The sequence below is a fragment of the Oncorhynchus keta genome, unplaced genomic scaffold (assembly GCF_023373465.1).
Source record: "Oncorhynchus keta strain PuntledgeMale-10-30-2019 unplaced genomic scaffold, Oket_V2 Un_contig_19158_pilon_pilon, whole genome shotgun sequence".
Taxonomy (NCBI): Eukaryota; Metazoa; Chordata; class Actinopteri; order Salmoniformes; family Salmonidae; genus Oncorhynchus; species Oncorhynchus keta.
Window position 1 is genome coordinate 23,536 of NW_026281312.1, and position 18,552 is coordinate 42,087.

Consider the following 18,552-nt stretch of genomic DNA (forward strand, 5'->3'; position numbering starts at 1 on the left):
TGGCAGGGGCCCAGAGGAGAGACCAGTGCTAATGCTATTGCTATCAGATGCTGTACCTGGGGGCCCAGAGGAGAGACCAGTGCTAATGCTATTGCTATCAGATGCTGTACCTGTGGGCCCAGAGGAGAGACCAGTGCTAATGCTATTGCTATCAGATGCTGTACCTGGGGGCCCAGAGGAGAGACCAGTGCTAATGCTATTGCTATCAGATGCTGTACCTGCAGGGGCCCAGAGGAGAGACCAGCGCTAAGGCTATTGCTATCAGATGCTGTACCTGGGGGCCCAGAGGAGAGACCAATGCTAATGCTATTGCTATCAGATGCTGTACCTGTGGGCCCAGAGGAGAGACCAGTGCTAATGCTATTGCTATCAGATGCTGTACCTGTGGGCCCAGAGGAGAGACCAGTGCTAATGCTATTGCTATCAGATGCTGTACCTGTGGGCCCAGAGGAGAGACCAGTGCTAATGCTATTGCTATCAGATGCTGTACCTGGGGGCCCAGAGGAGAGACCAGTGCTAATGCTATTGCTATCAGATGCTGTACCTGTGGGCCCAGAGGAGAGACCAGTGCTAATGCTATTGCTATCAGATGCTGTACCTTGGCAGGGGCCCAGAGGAGAGACCAGTGCTAATGCTATTGCTATCAGATGCTGTACCTGGGGGCCCAGAGGAGAGACCAGTGCTAATGCTATTGCTATCAGATGCTGTACCTGGGGGCCCAGAGGAGAGACCAGTGCTAATGCTATTGCTATCAGATGCTGTACCTGTGGGCCCAGAGGAGAGACCAGTGCTAATGCTATTGCTATCAGATGCTGTACCTGTGGGCCCAGAGGAGAGACCAGTGCTAATGCTATTGCTATCAGATGCTATACCTGTGGGCCCAGAGGAGAGACCAGTGCTAATGCTATTGCTATCAGATGCTGTACCTGGGGGCCCAGAGGAGAGACCAGTGCTAATGCTATTGCTATCAGATGCTGTACCTGGGGCCCAGAGGAGAGACCAGTGCTAATGCTATTGCTATCAGATGCTGTACCTGGGGCCCAGAGGAGAGACCAGTGCTAATGCTATTGCTATCAGATGCTGTACCTGGGGCCCAGAGGAGAGACCAGTGCTAATGCTATTGCTATCAGATGCTGTACCTGGGGGCCCAGAGGAGAGACCAGTGCTAATGCTATTGCTATCAGATGCTGTACCTGGGGGCCCAGAGGAGAGACCAGTGCTAATGCTATTGCTATCAGATGCTGTACCTTGGCAGGGGCCCAGAGGAGAGACCAGTGCTAATGCTATTGCTATCAGATGCTGTACCTTGGCAGGGGCCCAGAGGAGAGACCAGTGCTAATGCTATTGCTATCAGATGCTGTACCTGGGGGCCCAGAGGAGAGACCAGTGCTAATGCTATTGCTATCAGATGCTGTACCTGTGGGCCCAGAGGAGAGACCAGTGCTAATGCTATTGCTATCAGATGCTGTACCTGTGGGCCCAGAGGAGAGACCAGTGCTAATGCTATTGCTATCAGATGCTATACCTGGGGCCCAGAGGAGAGACCAGTGCTAATGCTATTGCTATCAGATGCTGTACCTGTGGGCCCAGAGGAGAGACCAGTGCTAATGCTATTGCTATCAGATGCTGTACCTGGGGGCCCAGAGGAGAGACCAGTGCTAATGCTATTGCTATCAGATGCTGTACCTGTGGGCCCAGAGGAGAGACCAATGCTAATGCTATTGCTATCAGATGCTGTACCTGGGGGCCCAGAGGAGAGACCAGTGCTAATGCTATTGCTATCAGATGCTGTACCTGGGGCCCAGAGGAGAGACCAGTGCTAATGCTATTGCTATCAGATGCTGTACCTGGGGGCCCAGAGGAGAGACCAGTGCTAATGCTATTGCTATCAGATGCTGTACCTGTGGGCCCAGAGGAGAGACCAATGCTAATGCTATTGCTATCAGATGCTGTACCTGGGGGCCCAGAGGAGAGACCAGTGCTAATGCTATTGCTATCAGATGCTGTACCTGTGGGCCCAGAGGAGAGACCAGTGCTAATGCTATTGCTATCAGATGCTGTACCTGGGGGGCCCAGAGGAGAGACCAGTGCTAATGCTATTGCTATCAGATGCTGTACCTGGGGGCCCAGAGGAGAGACCAGTGCTAATGCTATTGCTATCAGATGCTGTACCTGGGGGCCCAGAGGAGAGACCAGTGCTAATGCTATTGCTATCAGATGCTGTACCTGGGGCCCAGAGGAGAGACCAGTGCTAATGCTATTGCTATCAGATGCTGTACCTGTGGGCCCAGAGGAGAGACCAGTGCTAATGCTATTGCTATCAGATGCTGTACCTGGGGCCCAGAGGAGAGACCAGTGCTAATGCTATTGCTATCAGATGCTGTACCTGTGGGCCCAGAGGAGAGACCAGTGCTAATGCTATTGCTATCAGATGCTGTACCTGGGGCCCAGAGGAGAGACCAGTGCTAATGCTATTGCTATCAGATGCTGTACCTGTGGGCCCAGAGGAGAGACCAGTGCTAATGCTATTGCTATCAGATGCTGTACCTGGGGGCCCAGAGGAGAGACCAGTGCTAATGCTATTGCTATCAGATGCTGTACCAGGGGCCCAGAGGAGAGACCAGTGCTAATGCTATTGCTATCAGATGCTGTACCTGGGGCCCAGAGGAGAGACCAGTGCTAATGCTATTGCTATCAGATGCTGTACCTGCAGGGGCCCAGAGGAGAGACCAGTGCTAATGCTATTGCTATCAGATGCTGTACCAGGGGCCCAGAGGAGAGACCAGTGCTAATGCTATTGCTATCAGATGCTGTACCTGGGGCCCAGAGGAGAGACCAGTGCTAATGCTATTGCTATCAGATGCTGTACCTGTGGGCCCAGAGGAGAGACCAGTGCTAATGCTATTGCTATCAGATGCTGTACCTGTGGGCCCAGAGGAGAGACCAGTGCTAATGCTATTGCTATCAGATGCTGTACCTGGTGGGCCCAGAGGAGAGACCAGTGCTAATGCTATTGCTATCAGATGCTGTACCTGGGGGCCCAGAGGAGAGACCAGTGCTAATGCTATTGCTATCAGATGCTGTACCTGGGGGCCCAGAGGAGAGACCAGTGCTAATGCTATTGCTATCAGATGCTGTACCTGTGGGCCCAGAGGAGAGACCAGTGCTAATGCTATTGCTATCAGATGCTGTACCTTCGCAGGGGCCCAGAGGAGAGACCAGTGCTAATGCTATTGCTATCAGATGCTGTACCTGGGGGCCCAGAGGAGAGACCAGTGCTAATGCTATTGCTATCAGATGCTGTACCTGTGGGCCCAGAGGAGAGACCAGTGCTAATGCTATTGCTATCAGATGCTGTACCTGGGGGCCCAGAGGAGAGACCAGTGCTAATGCTATTGCTATCAGATGCTGTACCTGGGGGCCCAGAGGAGAGACCAGTGCTAATGCTATTGCTATCAGATGCTGTACCTTGGCAGGGGCCCAGAGGAGAGACCAGTGCTAATGCTATTGCTATCAGATGCTGTACCTGGGGCCCAGAGGAGAGACCAGTGCTAATGCTATTGCTATCAGATGCTGTACCTGGGGGCCCAGAGGAGAGACCAGTGCTAATGCTATTGCTATCAGATGCTGTACCTGCAGGGGCCCAGAGGAGAGACCAGTGCTAATGCTATTGCTATCAGATGCTGTACCTGCAGGGGCCCAGAGGAGAGACCAGTGCTAATGCTATTGCTATCAGATGCTGTACCTGGGGGCCCAGAGGAGAGACCAGTGCTAATGCTATTGCTATCAGATGCTGTACCTGGGGCCCAGAGGAGAGACCAGTGCTAATGCTATTGCTATCAGATGCTGTACCTGTGGGCCCAGAGGAGAGACCAGTGCTAATGCTATTGCTATCAGATGCTGTACCTGGGGCCCAGAGGAGAGACCAGTGCTAATGCTATTGCTATCAGATGCTGTACCTGGGGGCCCAGAGGAGAGACCAGTGCTAATGCTATTGCTATCAGATGCTGTACCTGTGGGCCCAGAGGAGAGACCAGTGCTAATGCTATTGCTATCAGATGCTGTACCTGGGGGCCCAGAGGAGAGACCAGTGCTAATGCTATTGCTATCAGATGCTGTACCTTGGCAGGGGCCCAGAGGAGAGACCAGTGCTAATGCTATTGCTATCAGATGCTATACCTGGGGCCCAGAGGAGAGACCAGTGCTAATGCTATTGCTATCAGATGCTGTACCTGGGGGCCCAGAGGAGAGACCAGTGCTAATGCTATTGCTATCAGATGCTGTACCTGTGGCAGGGGCCCAGAGGAGAGACCAGTGCTAATGCTATTGCTATCAGATGCTGTACCGGGGCCCAGAGGAGAGACCAGTGCTAATGCTATTGCTATCAGATGCTGTACCTGCAGGGGCCCAGAGGAGAGACCAGTGCTAATGCTATTGCTATCAGATGCTGTACCTGGGGGCCCAGAGGAGAGACCAGTGCTAATGCTATTGCTATCAGATGCTGTACCTGGGGGCCCAGAGGAGAGACCAGTGCTAATGCTATTGCTATCAGATGCTGTACCTGGGGGCCCAGAGGAGAGACCAGTGCTAATGCTATTGCTATCAGATGCTGTACCTGGGGGCCCAGAGGAGAGACCAGTGCTAATGCTATTGCTATCAGATGCTGTACCTGGGGGCCCAGAGGAGAGACCAGTGCTAATGCTATTGCTATCAGATGCTGTACCTGCAGGGGCCCAGAGGAGAGACCAGTGCTAATGCTATTGCTATCAGATGCTATACCGGGGGCCCAGAGGAGAGACCAGTGCTAATGCTATTGCTATCAGATGCTGTACCTGGGGCCCAGAGGAGAGACCAGTGCTAATGCTATTGCTATCAGATGCTGTACCTTGGCAGGGGCCCAGAGGAGAGACCAGTGCTAATGCTATTGCTATCAGATGCTGTACCTGTGGGCCCAGAGGAGAGACCAGTGCTAATGCTATTGCTATCAGATGCTGTACCTGGGGGCCCAGAGGAGAGACCAGTGCTAATGCTATTGCTATCAGATGCTGTACCTGTGGGCCCAGAGGAGAGACCAATGCTAATGCTATTGCTATCAGATGCTGTACCTGGGGGCCCAGAGGAGAGACCAGTGCTAATGCTATTGCTATCAGATGCTGTACCTGGGGCCCAGAGGAGAGACCAGTGCTAATGCTATTGCTATCAGATGCTGTACCTGGGGCCCAGAGGAGAGACCAGTGCTAATGCTATTGCTATCAGATGCTGTACCTGGGGGCCCAGAGGAGAGACCAGTGCTAATGCTATTGCTATCAGATGCTATCAGAGACCAGTGCTAATGCTATTGCTATCAGATGCTGTACCTGGGGGCCCAGAGGAGAGACCAGTGCTAATGCTATTGCTATCAGATGCTGTACCTGGGGGCCCAGAGGAGAGACCAGTGCTAATGCTATTGCTATCAGATGCTGTACCTGTGGGCCCAGAGGAGAGACCAGTGCTAATGCTATTGCTATCAGATGCTGTACCTGTGGGCCCAGAGGAGAGACCAGTGCTAATGCTATTGCTATCAGATGCTGTACCTGTGGGCCCAGAGGAGAGACCAGTGCTAATGCTATTGCTATCAGATGCTGTACCTGTGGGCCCAGAGGAGAGACCAGTGCTAATGCTATTGCTATCAGATGCTGTACCTGGGGGCCCAGAGGAGAGACCAGTGCTAATGCTATTGCTATCAGATGCTGTACCTGCAGGGGCCCAGAGGAGAGACCAGTGCTAATGCTATTGCTATCAGATGCTGTACCTGGGGGCCCAGAGGAGAGACCAGTGCTAATGCTATTGCTATCAGATGCTGTACCTGGCAGGGGCCCAGAGGAGAGACCAGTGCTAATGCTATTGCTATCAGATGCTGTACCTGTGGGCCCAGAGGAGAGACCAGTGCTAATGCTATTGCTATCAGATGCTGTACCTGCAGGGGCCCAGAGGAGAGACCAGTGCTAATGCTATTGCTATCAGATGCTGTACCTGTGGGCCCAGAGGAGAGACCAGTGCTAATGCTATTGCTATCAGATGCTGTACCTGGGGGCCCAGAGGAGAGACCAGTGCTAATGCTATTGCTATCAGATGCTGTACCTGGGGGCCCAGAGGAGAGACCAGTGCTAATGCTATTGCTATCAGATGCTGTACCTGGGGGCCCAGAGGAGAGACCAGTGCTAATGCTATTGCTATCAGATGCTGTACCTGGGGGGCCCAGAGGAGAGACCAGTGCTAATGCTATTGCTATCAGATGCTGTACCTGGGGGCCCAGAGGAGAGACCAGTGCTAATGCTATTGCTATCAGATGCTGTACCTGTGGGCCCAGAGGAGAGACCAGTGCTAATGCTATTGCTATCAGATGCTGTACCTGGGGCCCAGAGGAGAGACCAGTGCTAATGCTATTGCTATCAGATGCTGTACCTGGGGCCCAGAGGAGAGACCAGTGCTAATGCTATTGCTATCAGATGCTGTACCTGGGGCCCAGAGGAGAGACCAGTGCTAATGCTATTGCTATCAGATGCTGTACCTGGGGCCCAGAGGAGAGACCAGTGCTAATGCTATTGCTATCAGATGCTGTACCTGGCAGGGGCCCAGAGGAGAGACCAGTGCTAATGCTATTGCTATCAGATGCTGTACCTACCAGGGGCCCAGAGGAGAGACCAGTGCTAATGCTAATTGCTATCAGATGCTGTACATGTGGGCCCAGAGGAGAGACCAGTGCTAAGGCTATTGCTATCAGATGCTGTACCTTGGCGGGGGCCCAGAGGAGAGACCAATGCTAATGCTATTGCTATCAGATGCTGTACCTGTGGGCCCAGAGGAGAGACCAGTGCTAATGCTATTGCTATCAGATGCTGTACCTGTGGGCCCAGAGGAGAGACCAGTGCTAAGGCTATTGCTATCAGATGCTGTACCTGTGGGCCCAGAGGAGAGACCAGTGCTAATGCTATTGCTATCAGATGCTGTACCTGGGGCCCAGAGGAGAGACCAGTGCTAATGCTATTGCTATCAGATGCTGTACCTGGGGGCCCAGAGGAGAGACCAGTGCTAATGCTATTGCTATCAGATGCTGTACCTGGGGGCCCAGAGGAGAGACCAGTGCTAATGCTATTGCTATCAGATGCTGTACCTGGGGGCCCAGAGGAGAGACCAGTGCTAATGCTATTGCTATCAGATGCTGTACCTGGGGGCCCAGAGGAGAGACCAGTGCTAATGCTATTGCTATCAGATGCTGTACCTGGGGCCCAGAGGAGAGACCAGTGCTAATGCTATTGCTATCAGATGCTGTACCTGGTGGGCCCAGAGGAGAGACCAGTGCTAATGCTATTGCTATCAGATGCTGTACCTGGGGGCCCAGAGGAGAGACCAGTGCTAATGCTATTGCTATCAGATGCTGTACCTGGCAGGGGCCCAGAGGAGAGACCAGTGCTAATGCTATTGCTATCAGATGCTGTACCTGCAGGGGCCCAGAGGAGAGACCAGTGCTAATGCTATTGCTATCAGATGCTGTACCTGGGGGCCCAGAGGAGAGACCAGTGCTAATGCTATTGCTATCAGATGCTGTACCTTGGCAGGGGCCCAGAGGAGAGACCAGTGCTAATGCTATTGCTATCAGATGCTGTACCTGGGGGACCAGAGGAGAGACCAGTGCTAATGCTATTGCTATCAGATGCTGTACCTGGGGCCCAGAGGAGAGACCAGTGCTAATGCTATTGCTATCAGATGCTGTACCTTGGCAGGGGCCCAGAGGAGAGACCAGTGCTAATGCTATTGCTATCAGATGCTGTACCTGTGGGCCCAGAGGAGAGACCAGTGCTAATGCTATTGCTATCAGATGCTATACCGGGGGCCCAGAGGAGAGACCAGTGCTAATGCTATTGCTATCAGATGCTGTACCTGTGGGCCCAGAGGAGAGACCAGTGCTAATGCTATTGCTATCAGATGCTGTACCTGTGGGCCCAGAGGAGAGACCAGTGCTAATGCTATTGCTATCAGATGCTGTACCTGTGGGCCCAGAGGAGAGACCAGTGCTAATGCTATTGCTATCAGATGCTGTACCTGGGGGCCCAGAGGAGAGACCAATGCTAATGCTATTGCTATCAGATGCTGTACCTGGGGGCCCAGAGGAGAGACCAGTGCTAATGCTATTGCTATCAGATGCGGTACCTTGAGAGGCCCAGAGGAGAGACCAGTGCTAATGCTATTGCTATCAGATGCTGTACCTGGGGGCCCAGAGGAGAGACCAGTGCTAATGCTATTGCTATCAGATGCTGTACCTGGGGGCCCAGAGGAGAGACCAGTGCTAATGCTATTGCTATCAGATGCTGTACCTGTGGGCCCAGAGGAGAGACCAGTGCTAATGCTAATTGCTATCAGATGCTGTACCTGTGGGCCCAGAGGAGAGACCAGTGCTAATGCTATTGCTATCAGATGCTGTACCTGGGGCCCAGAGGAGAGACCAGTGCTAATGCTATTGCTATCAGATGCTGTACCTGTGGGCCCAGAGGAGAGACCAGTGCTAATGCTATTGCTATCAGATGCTGTACCTGGGGGCCCAGAGGAGAGACCAGTGCTAATGCTATTGCTATCAGATGCTGTACCTGTGGGCCCAGAGGAGAGACCAGTGCTAATGCTATTGCTATCAGATGCTGTACCTGGGGGCCCAGAGGAGAGACCAGTGCTAATGCTATTGCTATCAGATGCTGTACCTGGGGGCCCAGAGGAGAGACCAGTGCTAATGCTATTGCTATCAGATGCTGTACCTGGGGCCCAGAGGAGAGACCAGTGCTAATGCTATTGCTATCAGATGCTGTACCTGTGGGCCCAGAGGAGAGACCAGTGCTAATGCTATTGCTATCAGATGCTATACCGGGGGCCCAGAGGAGAGACCAGTGCTAATGCTATTGCTATCAGATGCTGTACCTGTGGGCCCAGAGGAGAGACCAGTGCTAATGCTATTGCTATCAGATGCTGTACCTGGGGGCCCAGAGGAGAGACCAATGCTAATGCTATTGCTATCAGATGCTGTACCTTGGCAGGGGCCCAGAGGAGAGACCAGTGCTAATGCTATTGCTATCAGATGCTGTACCTGGGGGCCCAGAGGAGAGACCAGTGCTAATGCTATTGCTATCAGATGCTGTACCTTGGCAGGGGCCCAGAGGAGAGACCAGTGCTAATGCTATTGCTATCAGATGCTGTACCTGGGGGCCCAGAGGAGAGACCAGTGCTAATGCTATTGCTATCAGATGCTGTACCTTGGCAGGGGCCCAGAGGAGAGACCAGTGCTAATGCTATTGCTATCAGATGCTGTACCTGGGGGCCCAGAGGAGAGACCAGTGCTAATGCTATTGCTATCAGATGCTGTACCTGGGGCCCAGAGGAGAGACCAGTGCTAATGCTATTGCTATCAGATGCTGTACCTGGCAGGGGCCCAGAGGAGAGACCAGTGCTAATGCTATTGCTATCAGATGCTGTACCTGGGGCCCAGAGGAGAGACCAGTGCTAATGCTATTGCTATCAGATGCTGTACCTGTGGGCCCAGAGGAGAGACCAGTGCTAATGCTATTGCTATCAGATGCTGTACCTGTGGGCCCAGAGGAGAGACCAGTGCTAATGCTATTGCTATCAGATGCTGTACCTGTGGGCCCAGAGGAGAGACCAGTGCTAATGCTATTGCTATCAGATGCTGTACCTGGGGGCCCAGAGGAGAGACCAGTGCTAATGCTATTGCTATCAGATGCTGTACCTGGGGGCCCAGAGGAGAGACCAGTGCTAATGCTATTGCTATCAGATGCTGTACCTGGGGGCCCAGAGGAGAGACCAGTGCTAATGCTATTGCTATCAGATGCTGTACCTTGGGCCCAGAGGAGAGACCAGTGCTAATGCTATTGCTATCAGATGCTGTACCTGGGGGCCCAGAGGAGAGACCAGTGCTAATGCTATTGCTATCAGATGCTGTACCTGGGGGCCCAGAGGAGAGACCAGTGCTAATGCTATTGCTATCAGATGCTGTACCTGGGGGCCCAGAGGAGAGACCAGTGCTAATGCTATTGCTATCAGATGCTGTACCTGGGGCCCAGAGGAGAGACCAGTGCGAATGCTATTGCTATCAGATGCTGTACCTGTGGGCCCAGAGGAGAGACCAGTGCTAATGCTATTGCTATCAGATGCTGTACCTGTGGGCCCAGAGGAGAGACCAGTGCTAATGCTAATTGCTATCAGATGCTGTACCTGGGGGCCCAGAGGAGAGACCAATGCTAATGCTATTGCTATCAGATGCTGTACCTGGGGGCACAGAGGAGAGACCAGTGCTAAGGCTATTTCTATCGAATGCTATACCTGGGGCCCAGAGGAGCGACCAGTGCGAATGCTATTGCTATCAGATGCTGTACCTGTGGGCCCAGAGGAGAGACCAGTGCTAATGCTAATTGCTATCAGATGCTGTACCTGGGGCCCAGAGGAGAGACCAATGCTAATGCTATTGCTATCAGATGCTGTATGGCAGGGGCCCAGAGGAGAGACCAGTGCTAATGCTATTGCTATCAGATGCTATACCAGGGGCCCAGAGGAGAGACCAGTGCTAATGCTATTGCTATCAGATGCTGTACCTGTGGGCCCAGAGGAGAGACCAGTGCTAATGCTATTGCTATCAGATGCTGTACCTGGGGGCCCAGAGGAGAGACCAGTGCTAATGCTATTGCTATCAGATGCTGTACCTTGGCAGGGGCCCAGAGGAGAGACCAGTGCTAATGCTATTGCTATCAGATGCTGTACCTGGGGGCCCAGAGGAGAGACCAGTGCTAATGCTATTGCTATCAGATGCTGTACCTGGCAGGGGCCCAGAGGAGAGACCAGTGCTAATGCTATTGCTATCAGATGCTGTACCTGGGGGCCCAGAGGAGAGACCAGTGCTAATGCTATTGCTATCAGATGCTGTACCTGGGGCCCAGAGGAGAGACCAGTGCTAATGCTATTGCTATCAGATGCTGTACCTGCAGGGGCCCAGAGGAGAGACCAGTGCTAATGCTATTGCTATCAGATGCTGTACCTGTGGGCCCAGAGGAGAGACCAGTGCTAATGCTATTGCTATCAGATGCTGTACCTGGGGCCCAGAGGAGAGACCAGTGCTAATGCTATTGCTATCAGATGCTGTACCTGCAGGGGCCCAGAGGAGAGACCAGTGCTAATGCTATTGCTATCAGATGCTGTACCTGTGGGCCCAGAGGAGAGACCAGTGCTAATGCTATTGCTATCAGATGCTGTACCTGGGGGCCCAGAGGAGAGACCAGTGCTAATGCTATTGCTATCAGATGCTGTACCTGGGGCCCAGAGGAGAGACCAGTGCTAATGCTATTGCTATCAGATGCTGTACCTGGGGGCCCAGAGGAGAGACCAGTGCTAATGCTATTGCTATCAGATGCTGTACCTGGTGGGCCCAGAGGAGAGACCAGTGCTAATGCTATTGCTATCAGATGCTGTACCTGTGGGCCCAGAGGAGAGACCAGTGCTAATGCTATTGCTATCAGATGCTGTACCTGGGGGCCCAGAGGAGAGACCAGTGCTAATGCTATTGCTATCAGATGCTGTACCTGGCAGGGGCCCAGAGGAGAGACCAGTGCTAATGCTATTGCTATCAGATGCTGTACCTGGGGGCCCAGAGGAGAGACCAGTGCTAATGCTATTGCTATCAGATGCTGTACCTGGGGCCCAGAGGAGAGACCAGTGCTAATGCTATTGCTATCAGATGCTGTACCTGGCAGGGGCCCAGAGGAGAGACCAGTGCTAATGCTATTGCTATCAGATGCTGTACCTGGGGGCCCAGAGGAGAGACCAGTGCTAATGCTATTGCTATCAGATGCTGTACCTGGGGCCCAGAGGAGAGACCAGTGCTAATGCTAATTGCTATCAGATGCTGTACCTGGGGGCCCAGAGGAGAGACCAGTGCTAATGCTATTGCTATCAGATGCTGTACCTGGGGGCCCAGAGGAGAGACCAGTGCTAATGCTATTGCTATCAGATGCTGTACCTGGGGCCCAGAGGAGAGACCAGTGCTAATGCTATTGCTATCAGATGCTGTACCTGTGGGCCCAGAGGAGAGACCAGTGCTAATGCTATTGCTATCAGATGCTGTACCTGGGGGCCCAGAGGAGAGACCAATGCTAATGCTATTGCTATCAGATGCTGTACCTTGGCAGGGGCCCAGAGGAGAGACCAGTGCTAATGCTATTGCTATCAGATGCTGTACCTGTGGGCCCAGAGGAGAGACCAGTGCTAATGCTATTGCTATCAGATGCTGTACCTGGGGCCCAGAGGAGAGACCAGTGCTAATGCTATTGCTATCAGATGCTGTACCTTGGCAGGGGCCCAGAGGAGAGACCAGTGCTAATGCTATTGCTATCAGATGCTGTACCTGGGGGCCCAGAGGAGAGACCAGTGCTAATGCTATTGCTATCAGATGCTGTACCTTGGCAGGGGCCCAGAGGAGAGACCAGTGCTAATGCTATTGCTATCAGATGCTGTACCTGGGGGCCCAGAGGAGAGACCAGTGCTAATGCTATTGCTATCAGATGCTGTACCTGTGGGCCCAGAGGAGAGACCAGTGCTAATGCTATTGCTATCAGATGCTGTACCTGGCAGGGGCCCAGAGGAGAGACCAGTGCTAATGCTATTGCTATCAGATGCTGTACCTGGGGCCCAGAGGAGAGACCAGTGCTAATGCTATTGCTATCAGATGCTGTACCTGGGGCCCAGAGGAGAGACCAGTGCTAATGCTATTGCTATCAGATGCTGTACCTGGGGCCCAGAGGAGAGACCAGTGCTAATGCTATTGCTATCAGATGCTGTACCTGGCAGGGGCCCAGAGGAGAGACCAGTGCTAATGCTATTGCTATCAGATGCTGTACCTGTGGGCCCAGAGGAGAGACCAGTGCTAATGCTATTGCTATCAGATGCTGTACCTGGGGGCCCAGAGGAGAGACCAGTGCTAATGCTATTGCTATCAGATGCTGTACCTGTGGGCCCAGAGGAGAGACCAGTGCTAATGCTATTGCTATCAGATGCTGTACCTGTGGGCCCAGAGGAGAGACCAGTGCTAATGCTATTGCTATCAGATGCTGTACCTGGGGCCCAGAGGAGAGACCAGTGCTAATGCTATTGCTATCAGATGCTGTACCTGGGGCCCAGAGGAGAGACCAGTGCTAATGCTATTGCTATCAGATGCTGTACCTGGGGGCCCAGAGGAGAGACCAGTGCTAATGCTATTGCTATCAGATGCTGTACCTGGGGCCCAGAGGAGAGACCAGTGCTAATGCTATTGCTATCAGATGCTGTACCTGCAGGGGCCCAGAGGAGAGACCAGTGCTAATGCTATTGCTATCAGATGCTGTACCTGGGGGCCCAGAGGAGAGACCAGTGCTAATGCTATTGCTATCAGATGCTGTACCTGTGGGCCCAGAGGAGAGACCAGTGCTAATGCTATTGCTATCAGATGCTGTACCTGTGGGCCCAGAGGAGAGACCAGTGCTAATGCTATTGCTATCAGATGCTGTACCTGGGGGCCCAGAGGAGAGACCAGTGCTAATGCTATTGCTATCAGATGCTGTACCTGGTGGGCCCAGAGGAGAGACCAGTGCTAATGCTATTGCTATCAGATGCTGTACCTGTGGGCCCAGAGGAGAGACCAGTGCTAATGCTATTGCTATCAGATGCTGTACCTGTGGGCCCAGAGGAGAGACCAGTGCTAATGCTATTGCTATCAGATGCTGTACCTGGGGGCCCAGAGGAGAGACCAGTGCTAATGCTATTGCTATCAGATGCTGTACCTGTGGGCCCAGAGGAGAGACCAGTGCTAATGCTATTGCTATCAGATGCTATACCGGGGGCCCAGAGGAGAGACCAGTGCTAATGCTATTGCTATCAGATGCTGTACCTGTGGGCCCAGAGGAGAGACCAGTGCTAATGCTATTGCTATCAGATGCTGTACCTGTGGGGGCCCAGAGGAGAGACCAGTGCTAATGCTATTGCTATCAGATGCTGTACCTGGGGCCCAGAGGAGAGACCAGTGCTAATGCTATTGCTATCAGATGCTGTACCTGGGGGCCCAGAGGAGAGACCAGTGCTAATGCTATTGCTATCAGATGCTGTACCTGCAGGGGCCCAGAGGAGAGACCAGTGCTAATGCTATTGCTATCAGATGCTGTACCTGGGGGCCCAGAGGAGAGACCAGTGCTAATGCTATTGCTATCAGATGCTGTACCTGGGGCCCAGAGGAGAGACCAGTGCTAATGCTATTGCTATCAGATGCTGTACCTGGGGCCCAGAGGAGAGACCAGTGCTAATGCTATTGCTATCAGATGCTGTACCTGGGGGCCCAGAGGAGAGACCAGTGCTAATGCTATTGCTATCAGATGCTGTACCTGTGGGCCCAGAGGAGAGACCAGTGCTAATGCTATTGCTATCAGATGCTGTACCTGGGGGCCCAGAGGAGAGACCAGTGCTAATGCTATTGCTATCAGATGCTGTACCTGGGGGCCCAGAGGAGAGACCAGTGCTAATGCTATTGCTATCAGATGCTGTACCTGGGGCCCAGAGGAGACCAGTGCTAATGCTATTGCTATCAGATGCTGTACCTGGGGGCCCAGAGGAGAGACCAGTGCTAATGCTATTGCTATCAGATGCTGTACCTGGGGGCCCAGAGGAGAGACCAGTGCTAATGCTATTGCTATCAGATGCTGTACCTGTGGGCCCAGAGGAGAGACCAGTGCTAATGCTATTGCTATCAGATGCTGTACCTGTGGGCCCAGAGGAGAGACCAGTGCTAATGCTATTGCTATCAGATGCTGTACCTGTGGGCCCAGAGGAGAGACCAGTGCTAATGCTATTGCTATCAGATGCTGTACCTGGGGCCCAGAGGAGAGACCAGTGCTAATGCTATTGCTATCAGATGCTGTACCTGGGGCCCAGAGGAGAGACCAGTGCTAATGCTATTGCTATCAGATGCTGTACCTGGGGCCCAGAGGAGAGACCAGTGCTAATGCTATTGCTATCAGATGCTGTACCTGTGGGCCCAGAGGAGAGACCAGTGCTAATGCTATTGCTATCAGATGCTGTACCTGGGGGCCCAGAGGAGAGACCAGTGCTAATGCTATTGCTATCAGATGCTGTACCTGGGGCCCAGAGGAGAGACCAGTGCTAATGCTATTGCTATCAGATGCTGTACCTGGGGCCCAGAGGAGAGACCAGTGCTAATGCTATTGCTATCAGATGCTGTACCTGTGGGCCCAGAGGAGAGACCAGTGCTAATGCTATTGCTATCAGATGCTGTACCTGTGGGCCCAGAGGAGAGACCAGTGCTAATGCTATTGCTATCAGATGCTGTACCTGTGGGCCCAGAGGAGAGACCAGTGCTAATGCTATTGCTATCAGATGCTATACCTGGGGCCCAGAGGAGAGACCAGTGCTAATGCTATTGCTATCAGATGCTGTACCTGTGGGCCCAGAGGAGAGACCAGTGCTAATGCTATTGCTATCAGATGCTGTACCTGGGGGCCCAGAGGAGAGACCAATGCTAATGCTATTGCTATCAGATGCTGTACCTTGGCAGGGCCCAGAGGAGAGACCAGTGCTAATGCTATTGCTATCAGATGCTGTACCTGGGGGCCCAGAGGAGAGACCAGTGCTAATGCTATTGCTATCAGATGCTGTACCTGGGGCCCAGAGGAGAGACCAGTGCTAATGCTATTGCTATCAGATGCTGTACCTGCAGGGGCCCAGAGGAGAGACCAGTGCTAATGCTATTGCTATCAGATGCTGTACCTGGGGGCCCAGAGGAGAGACCAGTGCTAATGCTATTGCTATCAGATGCTGTACCTGGGGCCCAGAGGAGAGACCAGTGCTAATGCTATTGCTATCAGATGCTGTACCTGGGGCCCAGAGGAGAGACCAGTGCTAATGCTATTGCTATCAGATGCTGTACCTTGGCAGGGGCCCAGAGGAGAGACCAGTGCTAATGCTATTGCTATCAGATGCTGTACCTGGGGGCCCAGAGGAGAGACCAGTGCTAATGCTATTGCTATCAGATGCTGTACCTGGGGGCCCAGAGGAGAGACCAGTGCTAATGCTATTGCTATCAGATGCTGTACCTTGGCAGGGGCCCAGAGGAGAGACCAGTGCTAATGCTATTGCTATCAGATGCTGTACCTGGGGGCCCAGAGGAGAGACCAGTGCTAATGCTATTGCTATCAGATGCTATACCGGGGGCCCAGAGGAGAGACCAGTGCTAATGCTATTGCTATCAGATGCTGTACCTGTGGGCCCAGAGGAGAGACCAGTGCTAATGCTATTGCTATCAGATGCTGTACCTGTGGGCCCAGAGGAGAGACCAGTGCTAATGCTATTGCTATCAGATGCTGTACCTGGGGGCCCAGAGGAGAGACCAGTGCTAATGCTATTGCTATCAGATGCTGTACCTGGGGGCCCAGAGGAGAGACCAGTGCTAATGCTATTGCTATCAGATGCTGTACCTGGGGCCCAGAGGAGAGACCAGTGCTAATGCTATTGCTATCAGATGCTATACCGGGGGCCCAGAGGAGAGACCAGTGCTAATGCTATTGCTATCAGATGCTATACCGGGGGCCCAGAGGAGAGACCAGTGCTAATGCTATTGCTATCAGATGCTGTACCTGTGGGCCCAGAGGAGAGACCAGTGCTAATGCTATTGCTATCAGATGCTGTACCTGGGGGCCCAGAGGAGAGACCAGTGCTAATGCTATTGCTATCAGATGCTATACCTGGGGCCCAGAGGAGAGACCAGTGCTAATGCTATTGCTATCAGATGCTGTACCTGTGGGCCCAGACCAGTGCTAATGCTATTGCTATCAGATGCTGTACCTGTGGGCCCAGAGGAGAGACCAGTGCTAATGCTATTGCTATCAGATGCTGTACCTGGGGCCCAGAGGAGAGACCAGTGCTAATGCTATTGCTATCAGATGCTGTACCTGTGGGCCCAGAGGAGAGACCAGTGCTAATGCTATTGCTATCAGATGCTGTACCTGGGGGCCCAGAGGAGAGACCAATGCTAATGCTATTGCTATCAGATGCTGTACCTTGGCAGGGCCCAGAGGAGAGACCAGTGCTAATGCTATTGCTATCAGATGCTGTACCTGTGGGCCCAGAGGAGAGACCAGTGCTAATGCTATTGCTATCAGATGCTGTACCTGGGGGCCCAGAGGAGAGACCAGTGCTAATGCTATTGCTATCAGATGCTGTACCTGCAGGGGCCCAGAGGAGAGACCAGTGCTAATGCTATTGCTATCAGATGCTGTACCTGGGGGCCCAGAGGAGAGACCAGTGCTAATGCTATTGCTATCAGATGCTGTACCTGTGGGCCCAGAGGAGAGACCAGTGCTAATGCTATTGCTATCAGATGCTGTACCTGGGGGCCCAGAGGAGAGACCAGTGCTAATGCTATTGCTATCAGATGCTGTACCTGCAGGGGCCCAGAGGAGAGACCAGTGCTAATGCTATTGCTATCAGATGCTGTACCTGGGGGCCCAGAGGAGAGACCAGTGCTAATGCTATTGCTATCAGATGCTGTACCTGGCAGGGGCCCAGAGGAGAGACCAGTGCTAATGCTATTGCTATCAGATGCTATACCTGGGGCCCAGAGGAGAGACCAGGGCTAATGCTATTGCTATCAGATGCTGTACCTGTGGGCCCAGAGGAGAGACCAGTGCTAATGCTATTGCTATCAGATGCTGTACCTGGGGCCCAGAGGAGAGACCAGTGCTAATGCTATTGCTATCAGATGCTGTACCTGTGGGCCCAGAGGAGAGACCAGTGCTAATGCTATTGCTATCAGATGCTGTACCTGGGGCCCAGAGGAGAGACCAGTGCTAATGCTATTGCTATCAGATGCTGTACCTGGGGCCCAGAGGAGAGACCAGTGCTAATGCTATTGCTATCAGATGCTGTACCTGGGGGCCCAGAGGAGAGACCAGTGCTAATGCTATTGCTATCAGATGCTGTACCTGGGGCCCAGAGGAGAGACCAGTGCTAATGCTATTGCTATCAGATGCTGTACCTGCAGGGGCCCAGAGGAGAGACCAGTGCTAATGCTATTGCTATCAGATGCTGTACCTGGGGGCCCAGAGGAGAGACCAGTGCTAATGCTATTGCTATCAGATGCTGTACCTGGGGCCCAGAGGAGAGACCAGTGCTAATGCTATTGCTATCAGATGCTGTACCTGGGGGCCCAGAGGAGAGACCAATGCTAATGCTATTGCTATCAGATGCTGTACCTGGGGGCCCAGAGGAGAGACCAGTGCTAATGCTATTGCTATCAGATGCTGTACCTGTGGGCCCAGAGGAGAGACCAGTGCTAATGCTATTGCTATCAGATGCTGTACCTGTGGGCCCAGAGGAGAGACCAGTGCTAATGCTATTGCTATCAGATGCTGTACCTGGGGGCCCAGAGGAGAGACCAATGCTAATGCTATTGCTATCAGATGCTGTACCTTGGCAGGGGCCCAG

General features: G+C 52.9%; 1 long non-coding RNA gene across 7 annotated transcripts in view; it reads right to left on the reverse strand.

The window, feature by feature from the left end:
* The window catches only part of LOC127920361 (uncharacterized), a 68,510-nt gene that overhangs the window by 17,664 nt on the left and 32,294 nt on the right, over positions 1-18,552 (reverse strand). The window contains exons 1-2 of one of the 7 annotated variants that reach the window (XR_008106073.1): positions 13,845-13,958; positions 6,885-6,938 (exon numbers count right to left, since the gene is read on the reverse strand). The exons of 2 other annotated variants lie outside the window; for them this stretch is intronic. This is a non-coding gene — a long non-coding RNA (uncharacterized LOC127920361). Of the gene's footprint in view, positions 1-6,884; positions 6,939-7,813; positions 8,133-8,354; positions 8,473-8,839; positions 9,326-13,844; positions 13,959-18,552 lie in introns of those variants that run through there. 4 more of the 7 variants (XR_008106071.1, XR_008106070.1, XR_008106069.1 and 1 more) reach the window with 4 other exon arrangements.